Source organism: Bos grunniens, chromosome 7, assembly GCF_055505025.1.
Source record: "Bos grunniens cultivar Pamir isolate PY7600 chromosome 7, Bosgru_T2T1.0, whole genome shotgun sequence".
NCBI lineage: Eukaryota > Metazoa > Chordata > Mammalia > Artiodactyla > Bovidae > Bos > Bos grunniens.
Genome location: NC_141171.1, coordinates 99,224,301 through 99,239,779, shown reverse-complemented (window position 1 = coordinate 99,239,779; position 15,479 = coordinate 99,224,301). Strand labels below are relative to the sequence as shown.

The window sequence follows — 15,479 nt, the reverse complement described above, 5'->3', positions numbered from 1 at the left end:
AACGTCTTTCAATTTCATGGCTGCAGTCACCATCTGCAGTGATTTTAGAGCCCAAGAAAATAAAGTTTATCACTGCTTCCACCTTTTCTCCTGCTATTTGCCGTGAAGACGTGGAACTGGATGCCATGATCTTTGTTTTATGAAAGTTGAGATTTAAGCCAGCTTTTTCAGTCTCCTCTTTCACCCTCATCAAGAGGCTCTTTAGTTTCTTTTGCTTTCTGCCATTAAAATGGTAACATCTGCCTATCTGAGGTTGTTGATATTTCTCCCAGCAATCTGGATTCCAGCTGTGCTTCATCCAGCCCATTATTTCACATGATGTACTCTGCATATAAATTAAATAAGCAGGGTTGCAATACAGCCTTGAAGTACTCCCATCCCATCTTTGAACCAGTCCACTGTTCTATCTGTGGTTCTATCTGTTGCTTCTTGACCCGCACACATGTTTCTCAAGAGGCAGGTAGGGTGGTTTGGTATTCCCGTCTCTTTAAGAATTTTCCACCATTTGTTGTGCTCCACATGGTCAAAGCCTTTAACATAATCAATGAAACAGATGTAGATTTTTTTTTTTGGAATTCCCTTGCTTTTTCTATGATCCAGCAGATGTTGGTAATTTGCTCTCTGGTTCCTCTGCCTTTTCTAAATCCAGCTCGCATCTGGAAGTTCTTTTTTTTTTTTTTTTTTTGGAAGTTCTTGGTTCATGTACTACTGAAGCCTAGCTTGAAGGATTTTGAGCATAATCTTGCTAGCATGTGAAATGAGTGCCATTGTATGATAATTTAGACATTCTTTGGCATTGCCTTTCTTTGGGATTGGAATTAAAACTGACCTTTTCCAGTCCAGAGTTTTCCAAATTTGCAGGCATATTGAGTGCAGCACTTTCAGAACATCATCTTTTAGGATCTGAAAGAGCTCAGTTGGAATTCCATCACCTCCTCTAGCTTTGTTTGCAGTAATGCTTCCTAAGGCCTACTTTGCCTTCTTGCATTTCTTTTTCTTGGGGATGATTTTAGTCACCACCTCTTGTACACGTTACAAATCTCCATCCATAATTCTTTAGGTGATCTGTCTACCATATCTAATCCCTTGAAAATATTTATCACTTTTACTCTATAATCATAAGGGATTTTACTTAGGTCATACCCAAACAGCCTAATGGTCTACTGGTTTTCCTTACTTTCTTCAATTTTAGCCTGAATTTTGTAATAAGGAGCTGTTAATCTGAGCTTCAGTCAGCACTAAGTCTTGTTTTTGCTGACTGTAAAGAGCCTCTCCATCTGCAGGGAATATAATCAATCTAATTTTGATATTGACCATCTGGTGATGTCCATGTGTAGAGTCATCTCTTATGTTGTTGGAAGAGGGTGTTTGTTGTGACCAGTGCACTCAATTGCCATTATACAAAAACTTAAAAAAAATTAAAAATAATTTAAAATTAATTATTCTAATGAACAGTGTTTGTGATGATGATGATGAGAGATATGAAAGCTGAATCTTTCATATCATGTATTTTTCCAGTGTGGACTTTATGATTAAATGCTTGGAGATCATCTTTGGAGTAGAAATTCCTTTAAAAGGCCACTAATGCTAATGGTCCTTAGTTAATAGGGACCTAGTGGTTTGAACATGGAAGAACTGAAGGATATATATATATATATATATATATATATATATATATATATATATAAAATAAGAAACTACATTTCACAACCTAGATACCATATATGGAGAAGAAAATGGAAACCCACTCCAGTACTCTCGCCTGGAAAATCCCATGGACGGTGGAGCCTGGTAGGCTATAGTCCATGGGGTCGCAAAGAGTCGACTTCACTTTCACTTTTCACTTCACGACCGAGCAAATTCACTTTCACTTTTCACTTTCATGCATTGGAGAAGGAAATAGCAACCCACTCCAGTGTTCTTGCCTGGAGAATCCCAGGGACAGAGGAGCCTGATGAGCTGCCATCTATGGGGTCGCACAGAGTCGGACACGACTGAAGCGACTTAGCAGTAGCAGCAGCAGCAGCAGCAGCAGATACCATATAAAGTGAATGTGAAGTCACTCAGTCGTGTCCGACTCTGTGCGACCCCATGGACTATAGCCTACCAGCCTCCTCCATCCATGGGATTTTCCAGGTGAGAGTACTGGAGTGGATTGCCATTTCCTTCTCCAGGAGATCTTCCAACCCAGGTACTGAACCTGGGTCTCCCACATTGCAGGCAGATGCTTTACCATTTGAGCCATCAGGGGAGCCCTATATGCAAATATCAAATTATTTTGTGTAACATTTTTCTTCCTGAACCTCTAGTATGTATTGACTTTTCCCCAAAAAATGCACAGACATTTATTTAGTAATTTTAGCTGATAAGTTTTATAGCTAAGTGACACTGTAACTATTTATTGACTCTTTCCCTTTAGCTCAAATGGCAAAGAATCTGCCTGTAAGGCAGGAGACCAGGGTTCAATCCCTGGGTTGGGAAGTCCCACTGGAGAAGGGAATGGAAATCCACTTCAGTATTCTTGCCTGGAAATTTCCACGGACAAGAAGCCTGGCGGGCTACAGTCTGTGGGGTCGCAAAGAGTTGGAAATGACTGAGTGACTAACAGTAACACAGTCACAGAATACATGTAAACTTCTCAAACATAATAATGTCTAGTATATCATTTTGTATCCATTGCCTTGCATAGTATCTGGACTTTTTCACTCAATATGTATGCCACAGGTCAGTACTTTTCAGAATCCACTTTGCTCTCTTTAAAAATTATCATCTGGTTCCTTTCCTATTTTACATTACTCAGAATAAGTAATTGATAAATATTTAAATTTTAAATGTGTCCAACATCCCAAATGCCATTTGTCTGGACCTGGGAAATGGGAAATCACTTAAAATGGCCAGATGCTCTCCTAGTATCTCTTCACCTACAACTAATAAAATAATTGTCCAGTTGAAACAGAGGCTGAAATTTAACAACAGTTATCAACACAGCTGTCCTTTTCATTGTAGGGAACTGGAATGCAAAAGTAGGAAGTCAAGAAACACCTGGAGTAACAGGCAAATTTGGCCTTGGAATACGGAATGAAGCAGGGCAAACACTAATAGAGTTTTGACAAGAGAACACACTGGTCATAGCAAACACCCTCTTCCAACAACACAAGAGAAGACTCCACACATGGACATCACCAGATGGTCAACACCAAAATCAAATTGATTGTATTCTTTGCAGCCAAAGATGGAGAAGCTCTATACACTCAGCAAAAACAAGACCGGGAGCTGACTGTGGCTCAGGTCATGAACTCCTTATTGTCAAATTCAGGTTTAAATTGAAGAAAGTATGGGAAACCACTAGACCATTCAGGTATGACCTAAAACAAACCCTTATGATTATACAGTGGAAGTGAGAAATAGATTTAAGGGACTAGATCTGATAGATAGAGTGCCTGATGAACTATGGACTGAGGTTCGTGAAATTGTACAGGAGACAGGGATCAAGACCATCCCCATGGAAAAGAAATGCAAAAAAGCAAAATGGCTGTCTGGGGAGGCCTTACAAATAGCTGTGAAAAGAAGAGAAGCGAAAAGCAAAGGAGAAAAGGAAAGATATAAACATCTGAATGCAGAGTTCCAAAGAATAGCAAGAAGAGATAAAGCCTTCTTCAGCGATCAGTGCAAAGAAATAGAGGAAAACAACAGAATAGGAAAAACTAGAGATTTCTTCAAGAAAATCAGAGATACCAAGGGAATATTTCATGCAAAGATGGGCTCAATAAAGGACAGAAATGGTATGGACCTAACAGAACAAAGATATTAAGAAGAGGTGGCAAGAATGCACAGAAGAACTATACAAAAAAGATCTTCACGATCAAGATGATCACAATGGTGTGATTACTCACCTAGAGCCAGACATCCTGGAATGTGAAGTCAAGTGGGCCTGAAAAAGCATCACTACGAGCAAAGCTAATGGAGGTGATGGAATACCAGTTGAGCTATTTCAAATCCTGAAAGATGATGCTGTGAAAGTGCTGCACTCAATATGCCAGCAAATTTGGAAAACTCAGCAGTGGCCACAGGACTGGAAAAGGTCAGTTTTCATTCCAATCCCAAAGAAAGGCAATGCCAAAGAATGCTCAAAGTACTGCACAATTGCACTCATCTCACACGCTAGGAAAGTAATGCTCAAAATTCTCCAAGCCAGGCTTCAGCAATATGTGAACCGTGAACTTCCAGATGTTCAAGCTGGTTTTAGAAAAGGCAGAGGAACCAGAGATCAAATTGCCAACATCCACTGGATCATGGAAAAAGCAAGAGAGTTCCAGAAAAACATCCATTTCTGCTTTATTGACTATGCCAAAGCCTTTGACTGTGTGGATCACAATAAACTGTGGAAAATTCTTCAAGAGATGGGAATACCAGCCCACCTGACCTGCCTCTTGAGAAACCTATATGCAGGTCAGGAAGCAACAGTTAGAACTGGACATGGAACAACAGACTGGTTCCAAATAGGAAAAGGAGTACGTCAAGGCAGTATATTGTTACCCTGCTTATTTAACTTCTATTCGGAGTACATCATGAGAAATGCTGGGCTGGAAGAAATGCAAGCTGGAATCAAGATTGCCAGGAGAAATATCAGTAACTTCAGATATGCAGATGACACCAACCTTATGGCAGAAAGTAAAGAGGAACTAAAAGGCCTCTTGATGAAAGTGAAAGAGGAGAGTGAAAAAGTTGGTTTAAAGCCCAACGTTCAGAAAATGAAGATCATGGCATCCGGTCCCATCACTTAGTGGCAAATAGATGGGGAAACAATGAAAACAGTGACAGACTTTATTTTCTTGGGCTCAAAATCACTGCAGATGGTGATTGCAGCATGAAATTAAAAGACGCTTACTCCTTGGAAGGAAAGTTGTGACCAATCTAGATATATATTAAAAAGCAGAGACATTACTTTGCCAACAAAGGTCTGTCTAGTCAAGGCAATGGTTTTTCCAGTGGTCATGTATGGGTGTGAGAGTTGGACTGTGAAGAAAGCTGAGTGCCGAAGAATTGATGCTTTTGAACTGTGGTGTTGGAGAAGACTCTTGAGAGTCCCTTGGACTGCAAGGAGATCCAACCAGTCCATCCTAAAGGAGATCAGTCCTGGGTGTTCTTTGGAAGGACTGATGCTGAAGCTGAAACTCCAGTACTTTGGCCACCTCATGCGAAGAGTTGAGTCATTGGAAAAGACTCATCAGAGGCAGGGATGATGAGGGATTGGGAGGGATTGAGGGCAGGAGGAGAAGGGGATGACAGAGGATGAGATGGCTGAATGGCATCACCGACTCGATGCACGTTTGGGTGAACCCTGGGAGTTGGTGATGGACAGGGAGGTTTGGTGTGCTGTGGTTCATGTGGTCGCAAAGAGTCGCACATGACTGAGGGACTGAGCTGAGCTGAACTGAAGTGATGGACACAGCAAGATGGACCAGCTGAACATCTGCCCTGGTTTAAGTTATCATTAATGATTAACAGATACTTACATCTTCACTATGAATGTGCTTGCCTGTTGGAGAAAGTAGAAATGAGTCAAATAGCTCCTTGTAGTTTCACAAATTAAAAAAAAAAAATCCTTTTATGGTCTTTGGAATTTTCTGCTAACATCAGCTTATTTTGTCATTTGCTTTCCTGACACTGTTGCCCTGAATTTCTTTGCAATACTTGTGTGCCAAGCAATGCTCTGCATAATTTATATACAGGCATACCTTGGAGATATTAGGAATTCAGTTTCAAACCACAATAAACTATACCACAATGAAACAAATTGCATACTATTTTAATTTCCCAGTGCATATAAAATCAGGTAAACACTGTCCTGTAATCTGTAATGTGTGCAATAATAGCATTGTGTCTAAAAACACAATGTACAAACCTTAGTTAAAAATACTTTATTGCTTAAGGCTAACCATCATCTGAACCTTCAGAAAGTCATAAGCCTTTTGCTGGTGGGGAGTCTTGCCTCAGTGTTGATAGCTGCTGATTGATCAGGGTGATATATGCTGAAGTTTGGGTGGCTATGACAATTTCTTAAAATAGAACAACAATGAAGTTTCCTGTATCAGTTGACTCTTAATTTCACATTTTTTTTTCCTATAGCATGTAATGCTGTTTGATAATGTTTTACTCACAGTAGAAGAAGTGAAAGTGACTCAGTTGTGTCTGACTCTTTGTGACCCAATGGTGTGCAACACGCCAGTCTTCCCTGTCCATCACCAACTTCTGGAGTTTACTCAAACTCATACCCATCGAGTTGGTGATGCCATCCCACCATCTCATCCTCTATTGTCCCCTTCTCCTCCTGACTTCAATCTTTCCCAGCATCAGGGTCTTTCCCAATGAGTCAGTTCTTTGCTTCAGGTGGCCAAAGTATCAGAGTTTCAACTTAAACATCAGTCCTTCCAATGTACATTCAGGGCTGATTTCATTTAGGATGAACTGGTTGGATCTTCTTGCAGTCAAAGGGACTCTCAAGAGTCTTCTTCAACACCACAGTTCAAAAGCACCGATTCTTTGGTGCTCAGCTTTCTTAATAGTTCAACTCTCACATCCATACATGACTGCTGGAAAAACCATAGCTTTGACTAGATGAACCTTTGTTGGCATCTTTATAGAGGGTTTTCATTTGATTTTGCCCAGAGGCACTGCTATCTTTGACAGCTATAGCCTTATGAAGTGTATTTCTTAAAGAAACTAGAAATTACTCCTTGATCAATGGGCTGTAGAATAAATATTGTATCAGCAGGCATGAAGACAACATTAATCTAAAATGTTCAGTAAACTATGTTGTCAGCAGATAGCCTGTCATCCAGGTTTTGTTGTCCATTTATAGGACACAAAGTAGATTTAGTATCATTCTTAAGGATCTTAAAGTTTTTTTTTATTATTATTATTATTTTAGCAAAAACAGAAAATTGCTCCAGAACCATAGCCGATTTCAAATACTTTTAGAACATACTTAGAATTAAGGCTGGTGTTCTAATAGAGTACTTTGATTAATAATTAGGTGATAAGGGTTTACAAACACACAGACAAAACACATTAGTGTACATATAGGCAATCTACATGTACACAATTACCTATGAAATAATGTGTATGAATCCTAAGTTTTAGGATGAATTCTGTGCTTTCTTAGAAGAATGCTTTGATTAGTGATTAAGTTAGAAGGTGCGACACTCAGCACTGCTAGAGAGAAATTCATCTGCATTATGGAAGTAAAAGGAATTGGAGCTCCAGCGGGCAAACAGGAAACTGAAAGGAGGAGGAGATTAAAAAAATAAGGAACTAGAGAACCAGGGAAGATTCTGTCCATGGCACAGGTATTTACTAAGTACCAGATGCAATTCAGGCATTATCCCAGTTACTGCAAAGACCAGATTGAACTAGAAACCCATTTCTAATTCTCAGTGGCCTGACATCTTCAGTTCAGTTCAGTTGCTCAGTCGTGTCCGATTCTCTGTGACCCCATGGACTGCAGCATGCCAGGCCTCCTTGTCCATCACCAACTCCCAGAGTTTACTCAGACTCATGTCCTTCAAGTCCGTGATGCCATCCAACCATCTCCTCCTTCTCCTCCTGCCCTCAATCTTTCCCAGCATCAGGGTCTCTTCCAATGAGTCAGTTCTTCGCATCAGGTGGCAAAGCTCCAATATTGGAGTTTCAGCTTCAGCATCAGTCCTTCCAATGAACACCCAAGACTGATCTCCTTCAGAATGGACTGGTTGGATCTCCCTGCAGTACAAGGAACTCTCAAGAGTCTACTCCAACACCACAGTTCAAAACCATCAATTCTTCAGTGCTCAGCTTTCTTTATTGTCCAACTCTCACATCCATACATGACTACTTGAAAAACCATCGCTTTGACTAGATGGACCTTTGTTGGCAAAGTTATGTCTCTGCTTTTTAATATGCTATCTAGGTTGGTCATAACTTTTCTTCCAAAGAGTAAGCGTCTTTTAATTTCATGGCTGCAAACACCATCCACAGTGATTTTGGAGCCCAAGAAAATAAAGTCTGTCACTGTTTCCATTGTTTCCCCATCTATTTGCCATGAAGTGATGGGACCAGATACCATGATCTTAGTTTTCTGAAAGTTGAGTTTTGAGCCAACTTTTTCACTTTTGTCTTTCACTTTCATCCATAGACTCTTTAGTTCCTCTTTACTTTCTGCCGTAAGGGTGGTTTCATCTGCATATCTGAGATTATCAATATTTCTCCCAGCAAACTTCATTTCTGACATCTTAGTAGGCAGTAAAAGACATCAAAAAGTAATTGAACAGAACAAATTCAGAAGGTAACAGGTACAGTGAAGAAAATAGGGTAGCGCCATGGAGAATGAAAGTGGGAACCTCTTTGGGGTCCTGAGGTGTCTCTCCGTGGTGCTCCCCTGTGAAGCAGTGGGGGGAGTGTCAGAGGAGAGGCAGGACATCTGTACCATGTGCAAGGCTCAGGTCCAAAACCCTCCAGCCCAGTATTTCAATGACTCGGCTGAACTCATATAAATGTTTCATTTAAGTAATTTTTAAATATGGAAAAAAAAACATATATTTAGATTTCATGGTGAGAGGAACACAGAATACATGGAACTTGCAGCTTCAGAGGCAGAAAAAGCTCTGGAATTGTGCCTATTGGGGAATCTGGTTCCAGAGATGCTCCATCCTTAGGTAGTACTTCTCCTGCAGTTCATTACGTATGTTAACATATTTATATTGGTAGCTAAATAATGGAGAAAGTAAAGATAGTCCAAAAAATATGTGTATAAGAATGTATATCTGAATCTAGGAACACAAAGTATGAATATTCTCCAAAGCACTGACAACCTTAGCATACTAATTATATAAAATATCCCAAACACTATTAAATGTAAGAGTATAATGTGTGTATTTGCATTTATATATGCTCCTCTCTGGAGAAGGCAATGGCAACCCACTCCAGTACTCTTGCCTGGAAAATCCCATGGATGGAGGAGCCTGGTAGCCTGCAGTCCATGGGGTCGCTAAGAGTTGGACACCACTGAGCCACTTCACTTCACTTTCACTTCACTATGCGCCTCTCTTTTGTTTACAGCTAAGAAAAAGAAAATAGAGGCAGTGGCAGACAGAAAAATGAATCACCCACAACAGAATGGAATACAGAAGGAACACTGGCCTTGATATCTTAGCTACTCCCCCATTTGGTTCCTCTGGAAGAGCTATGAAATTAGCTAAGCTCCCTATGATAGTTTTGAAATATCTAAAATGAACCTGAGCAGGTTACATAGAGTTTGGGTAAAGAATATATTGTAACACTGATAAAAAGAGACTCTGAAGTAATGTATCATTATTGAGAAATATAGTTTGGACTCTTGTATCCAAGTTTCAGCTTTGCCAGTTAATAGTATTATTGCTATGCTTTTATTAAGCCATGTAACTTCCACAAAATTCACAGTTTTCAGAATTAACAAGGAGAGATCATATTATGATCATTGTTGTTTTGTTCATTTGCTCAGTTGTGTCTGTCTCTTTGTGACCCCATGGATTGCAGCATGCCAGGCTTCCCTGTCCATCATCAACTCCCGGAGTTTACCCAAACTTGTGTTCATTGAGTCGATAATGCCATCCAACATCTTCTGTTGCCCCCTTCTCCTCCTGACTTCAATCTTTCCCAGCATGAGGGTCTTTTCTAATAAGTCAGCTCTTAGCATCAGGTGGCCACAGTATTGGAGTTTCAGCTTTAGCATGAGTCCCTCCAATGAATATTCAGGATCGATTTCCTTTAGGAATGACTGGTTTGATCTCCTTGCAGTCCAAGGGACTCTCAAGAGTCTTCTCCAGCACTAAAGATGGTATATATACAATCAGTCATGTCTAACTCTTTGCGATCCCGTGGATTGTAGCCCACCAGGCTCCTCTGTCTAGGGGATTCTCCAGACAAGAACAGTGGAGTGAGTTGCCATGCCCTCCTCAAGGGGATCTTCCCAGCTCAGGGATTGAACCCAGATGTCCTGAATTGCAGGTGAATTCTTTACTATCTGAGCCATCAGGGAAGCATATTATATATACTGTTATATATAATATTACATATACTATTATACATATTATATATACTATTACATAAACTATATTATAAATAATTTGAACTATATATAGTATGTCTCTCTCTCTCTATATATATATAGCATATATTTATTATTTCTGTAAAAGCATAAATTGGAGCCACTCTTATTTTCAAGGTGATTATTACTTTGTTGGTTATTTCTACTACTTTCCCTTACACCACTTCTTTTTAACATTTGATTTTAAATCATCAATAAGAGAGTAAGGAGTTTAGATTCATTTACATCCTGGTTTTGGATACCTGGATAGCTGTTGTAAGTTTGATTTCTGAGTTTCTTACTTGTGGATGAATTAATTTCAAGATTTCTCTGAAGATTTTAACTTTAAAAAAAATATGCTTCTCTCTATCTTCATAATTTTAGGAAATAGGAAAGTACCAGGAGCTGCACAAATAGTAATATTTCTGTAGTTCAAATGCTGACATTCTCCATCTACCAATGTCTTTTGTTTGTTTTGAGTGGAGATTTTACTAGCTTATTTGGAGTAGCCAGTAGGGAAGTTGTTTAGAACCAGGATCTTTGGAAAGACCACTCATTTCTGTTATCTTTTTTTTTTCTCTATTTTTAAAAATTTGTTTATTTATTTTAATTGGAGGACAGTCATTTCACAACACTCTGGTGGCCCCTGCCATACATCAACACAAATCAGCCACGGGCACACGTTATCTCCTATCTGCCCTTATCAGGGCCTATTCATGCCCACTGTATTCCAGTGGCCTCTACAATCTGAATTTATAGGGAAAAGATCCTTTTTGTAAGGTCTGTCTAGTTAAGGCTATTTTTTTTCCTGTTTTTCCAGTGGTCCTGTATGGATGTGAGAGTTGAATTATAAAGAAAGCCGAGTGCAGAAGAATTAAGGCTTTTGAACTATAGTGTTGGAGAAGACTCCTGAGAGTCCTTTGGACTGCAAAGAGATCCAACCAGTCCATCCTAAAGGAGATTAGTCCTGGGTGTTCATTGGAAGGATTGATGCTGAGGCTGAAACTCCAATACTTTGGCCATCTCATGCGAAGAGTTGACTCATTGGAAAAGACCCTGATGCTGGGAGGGATTGGGGGCAGGAGGAGAAGGGGATGACAGAGGATGAGATGGCTGGATGGCATCACCGACTCAAAGGACATGGGTTTGGGTGGACTCCGGGAGTTGGTGATGGACAGGGAGGCCAGGCGTGCTGCTATTCATGGGGTCGCAAAGAGTCAGACACGACTGAGTGACTGAACTGAACTGAACTATAGCAATATCATATCCTCTTGGGAAACCATCTGCACTTTAGGGTTTTCACGGAGAATACAAGAGCACATCCGAGGCTCTCTTGTGTTGCAATATTTTGTTCTTACAACTCTCACACTCACCCTAAAACTAATCCAAAGAAGGCCTGAATGAAGGATCTTTTCGTGTTCATCAGTGTACCATGTTGAATTCAATATTATCATATCTGTTCACTGTAAAGGAGAGCACACATCCCAGTATATATTCCAGCTATTGGGTTACAGGGTGACTCTTGGTCACCAGTAGCTTAGTGAATTTCTCAGTACATAATTGTTAGTATCAACATGGGCAAGTAATAGTTTTGCATTTGCTTGGTTTTCTTTTTTGAGCCTGTGGTAGCATATGACTGAATTCACAAAGAAGCAGTTCAAGACATCAGTGAATTCTCTGTTAATGAGTATTAATTTCGTATACAGCTATTAGTGTGGAATTCTGATAGGATACATATAAACAATTCTACCTTATTCATTGTACTATAAGCAAAATGGTAAGATGGTTTAAAGCACAAAATTGTCTAAGTAAATGTATAATGTTTGCAGTACAAATCTGAAGTTGCAGCCCTGAATATAAACGTGGAAGTGCATGCTAACTTGCTCAGTCGTATCCAACGCTTTGCGACCCTATGGACTGTAGCCCGCCAGACTCCTCAGTCCATGGATTCTCCAGGCAAGAATACTGGCGTGAGCTGCCATGCCCTCTTCCTGGAGGACACATGTGTTGTTTGCTCCCTCCAGAAAGAGCTGTATAACAAGCAGTGTCAGTAGCTACGCACTATGGAAAGGTGAAAAGGTAACTGCTATCTTACAGACATATAGAATTACTAGTTGCTATCCTAGCAAAAATAGGGTGGATCAAGCTATGAACTTTGAATTTAGATATCCTTGAATATCCTACATAAATAAGGGCAGAAAATAAACTGTAAAATCCCATCTCTTTGCTTCAACAAAGCCTGTTTAAGAGTACACACAGAAAATATGTGATATGCATGGAGTCCACACATCAGTGCTTGAGGAAAAATTTTTGAGCTGTCAATAATCTGGAGAAAAGCCAGCCAGTCTATGATATCATGGTTCTCACAATAAAGAGTCAATCATGAAACAGAAGGATTTAATACTTTACAGGTACTGAGAACAATTCCTGAGTCTGAATTTGCAGATAAATTACAAATTAAATGGCAAGGATTCAGTTATTTAATATCGCACTTTGAAAAACCGAATTAGAAGCAAATGCTGTACAATTTAAATAAATTGTTAAAGTACACTCAGGTGAGCATTTTATTATGCAATTGATGTGTTGTACCAGAAGAAAAAAAAAAAAAAAAGATTAGCATAACTTCAAAATAAAAGTCCAGAAATCAGAAAGAATTTATTTACTGCTATCGAGTAAAACAGCAGTCAACTTAAAGACTTCACTAATTTATATAGAAAAATAGTGGATGCAAGTATCTTTGTTATTTATAGTTTTTATGCTCATAGTTTTTATGAGCATTCTGGAAACTTTACAAACATTTTAGATTTCAAGTTAAAGTCTTTCTAAATTAATTATTTTATCATCTATAAAATGTAGAGCATCATTCTCTCTCCAACTGTTGCAATATTGGTATTAAAATAGGGGAGATCTTGTATACTAATGTATAAAGTAACGTCCAACTAAATAGCCAAGGAAAATAAACTTTCAGAGAGGAAAGCAATGCTATAAATGTGTTTCATCCTAAATTATTATGTTTTCAGCTTCAGCACACATGTGTTTAAAGTGGTCGAAGGTGTTCTCTCAAACAAATGTGCAGATGGCTGACCGTCATGGTAAACATTATTAAGTTCATGTATTTAAGAAATACATTTTATAATTCTGCTTTTATAGCAGCTGTAGTGAGGTCTTAGTATTTAATTTTATAAAACAAAGAATGAGTTAATATTGTCCTTCAATTATTTTTAGAAAACATAATTTGCACAATTTGTACAAAGTGAAACATTGCAGCTGTGTGTTTACCAAACTATGTTCTTGGAAAAAAATGATCTTATCATTGGCATACCAGTATGAAAATTAAATGAAAGGGAAATTTTGATATAATGGTTAATTTTCAGTAGTGTATTTTATATAATATTTTCAGTAGCACAGAGTGTAACCTTCACTATGTTCTGTTCAACTTCTTTTCAGAGTCGGTGGGTAGAAAACAAAATAGTAGTTTTGTTGAGGAAAATAGAAATCAATTGGTTGCATTAACTATCTTGTATGCTGTGAGCTGAGACTTGCTTGAAATCATGTGGTTTTCACAATGCCATCTGATTTTCAGGTTCACTGTTTCTATACTTGGTCATTTAAAATAAAACTTCAAGTTACATACATGTATTGAAAGGGCAAATTGTATTTATTTAGATGCAGTATACTAATCTCAAGATGGATCTAAATCCAATTTAAAGATGATTTGATTTTTATAGACATCTAGATAAGAGAAGGAGAAGGCAATGGCACCCCACTCCAGTACTCTTGCCTGGAAAATCCCGTGGATGGAGGAGCCTGGTAGGCTGCAGTCCATGGGGTCGCTAGAGTCAGACAGGACTGAGCGACTTCACTTTCACTTTTCACTTTCATGCATTGGAGAAGGAAATGGCAACCCACTCCAGTGTTCTTGCCTGGAGAATCCCAGGGATGGGGGAGCCTGGTGGGCTGCCGTCTATGGGGTCACACAGAGTCGGACACAACTGAAGCGACTTAGCAGATAAGAGAAATGGATAAATCAATATGTATACGAGTTGTCATAGAAACCAGCAGTGAAAATAAAAGATTTTGCTCATGAACCGACCTTGGTTGTGTTATCAGTTCTGAGGATTTACCCTAAGTGTTTACAGGAAATGGACTTTAGTAGCACTTTTGTACATTTTTTATGCCTTTAAGTGGCCATAGCAACAAGTATAATTACCATTCTTACAACTGATCACAGATTGTCTTCTCATATGGCTATATTATGTATTAAATGTTATTAAATATTTTAAATCAGAGAAAGCTAATCTATTCTAAAGAAGTATAGAAAAGTAGACAATACTGTCTTGGGTTATTATAAATGACATTTTAGTGTTTATACACATTGAGAAATCTATTTAGTCTCAGAAAAACCAACATAGCCTGAAAAAAAATTTGCTTTCTTTTTTTTTTCCCAGTACACTAAGGAATAGTGTCTATTTACCAAGAGCTGACCACTCCCTTTAATGTCATTCAAACTTTTGATTTCTAGGTAGATTATATAAGACTCTAAACAATGAATTTATTTAGTAACTCTCATGACCATAAACAGAAAAGTTATATACAATATCAAAAATTTTGTTTCAAAATTGTTGATCTAGGATACCATTAAAATAAAAGGATCTAGTTAAACTATAGAATATAAATTCATTTGAAAGAAGGGAAGGACTTATAGTTCATACAGCAATTTTGATACAGACAAATGCTGTTTAAGTGAGGACAAACTGCAGGGAGAAAAATGAATGCGGTGAAGGGTTGGAAAATATATTAGAACTGGAGAAAATATCTGTGGACCAGGAAGCAGGAGATGTTATATTTCAGAAATAAGTGAAATTATTTAAGAGCAATTGTTTCAAATGAAATAACAAGTAGTAATTATATGAGAGGAAGAATAATTTGTCAAAGGTAATAAACTGATAGCATAGCTATCATCTACTGAGCCGTAAAATCTACTTAGTACTATCAACAGATTGGAGCTGTAAACTGATTATATTAATCCTCACAGAGAGGCTGTGACTTGGGAATTTGTTCCCATTTTCTTGATAAGGCTATCAAATCTCCACCACGCTGTCATTGTGTCATAAATCATGTGGCTGTATGTACCTGTGTATCTGTTACTGGACTTTCTATTACTTTCTGTGAATCAATTTGTCTACCTTTATGTCAGTATTGCACTGCCTCAACTATACCAGCTTTCTCTTAGGCTTCATTAGAACAACATTAGTAATTTTTCAAAATAAAATATTTTTTTTGCTCTGGTGGAAATCATAATTAAATTTTATCTCTCTGGGTCCAGAGAGAAAAATAGAGAAAACTCACACCAGTTATTATTTTAATATTGTTTAGT

General features: G+C 38.4%; 1 long non-coding RNA gene across 3 annotated transcripts in view; it reads left to right on the top strand.

Moving 5' to 3' along the window:
* Positions 1–15,479, top strand: part of LOC147370029 (uncharacterized) — a 277,352-nt gene that overhangs the window by 147,214 nt on the left and 114,659 nt on the right. The window contains exon 4 of one of the 3 annotated variants that reach the window (XR_015168334.1): positions 3,007–3,886. The exons of the other annotated variants lie outside the window; for them this stretch is intronic. This is a non-coding gene — a long non-coding RNA (uncharacterized LOC147370029). Of the gene's footprint in view, positions 1–3,006; positions 3,887–15,479 lie in introns of those variants that run through there. 3 annotated transcript variants of the gene reach the window in all.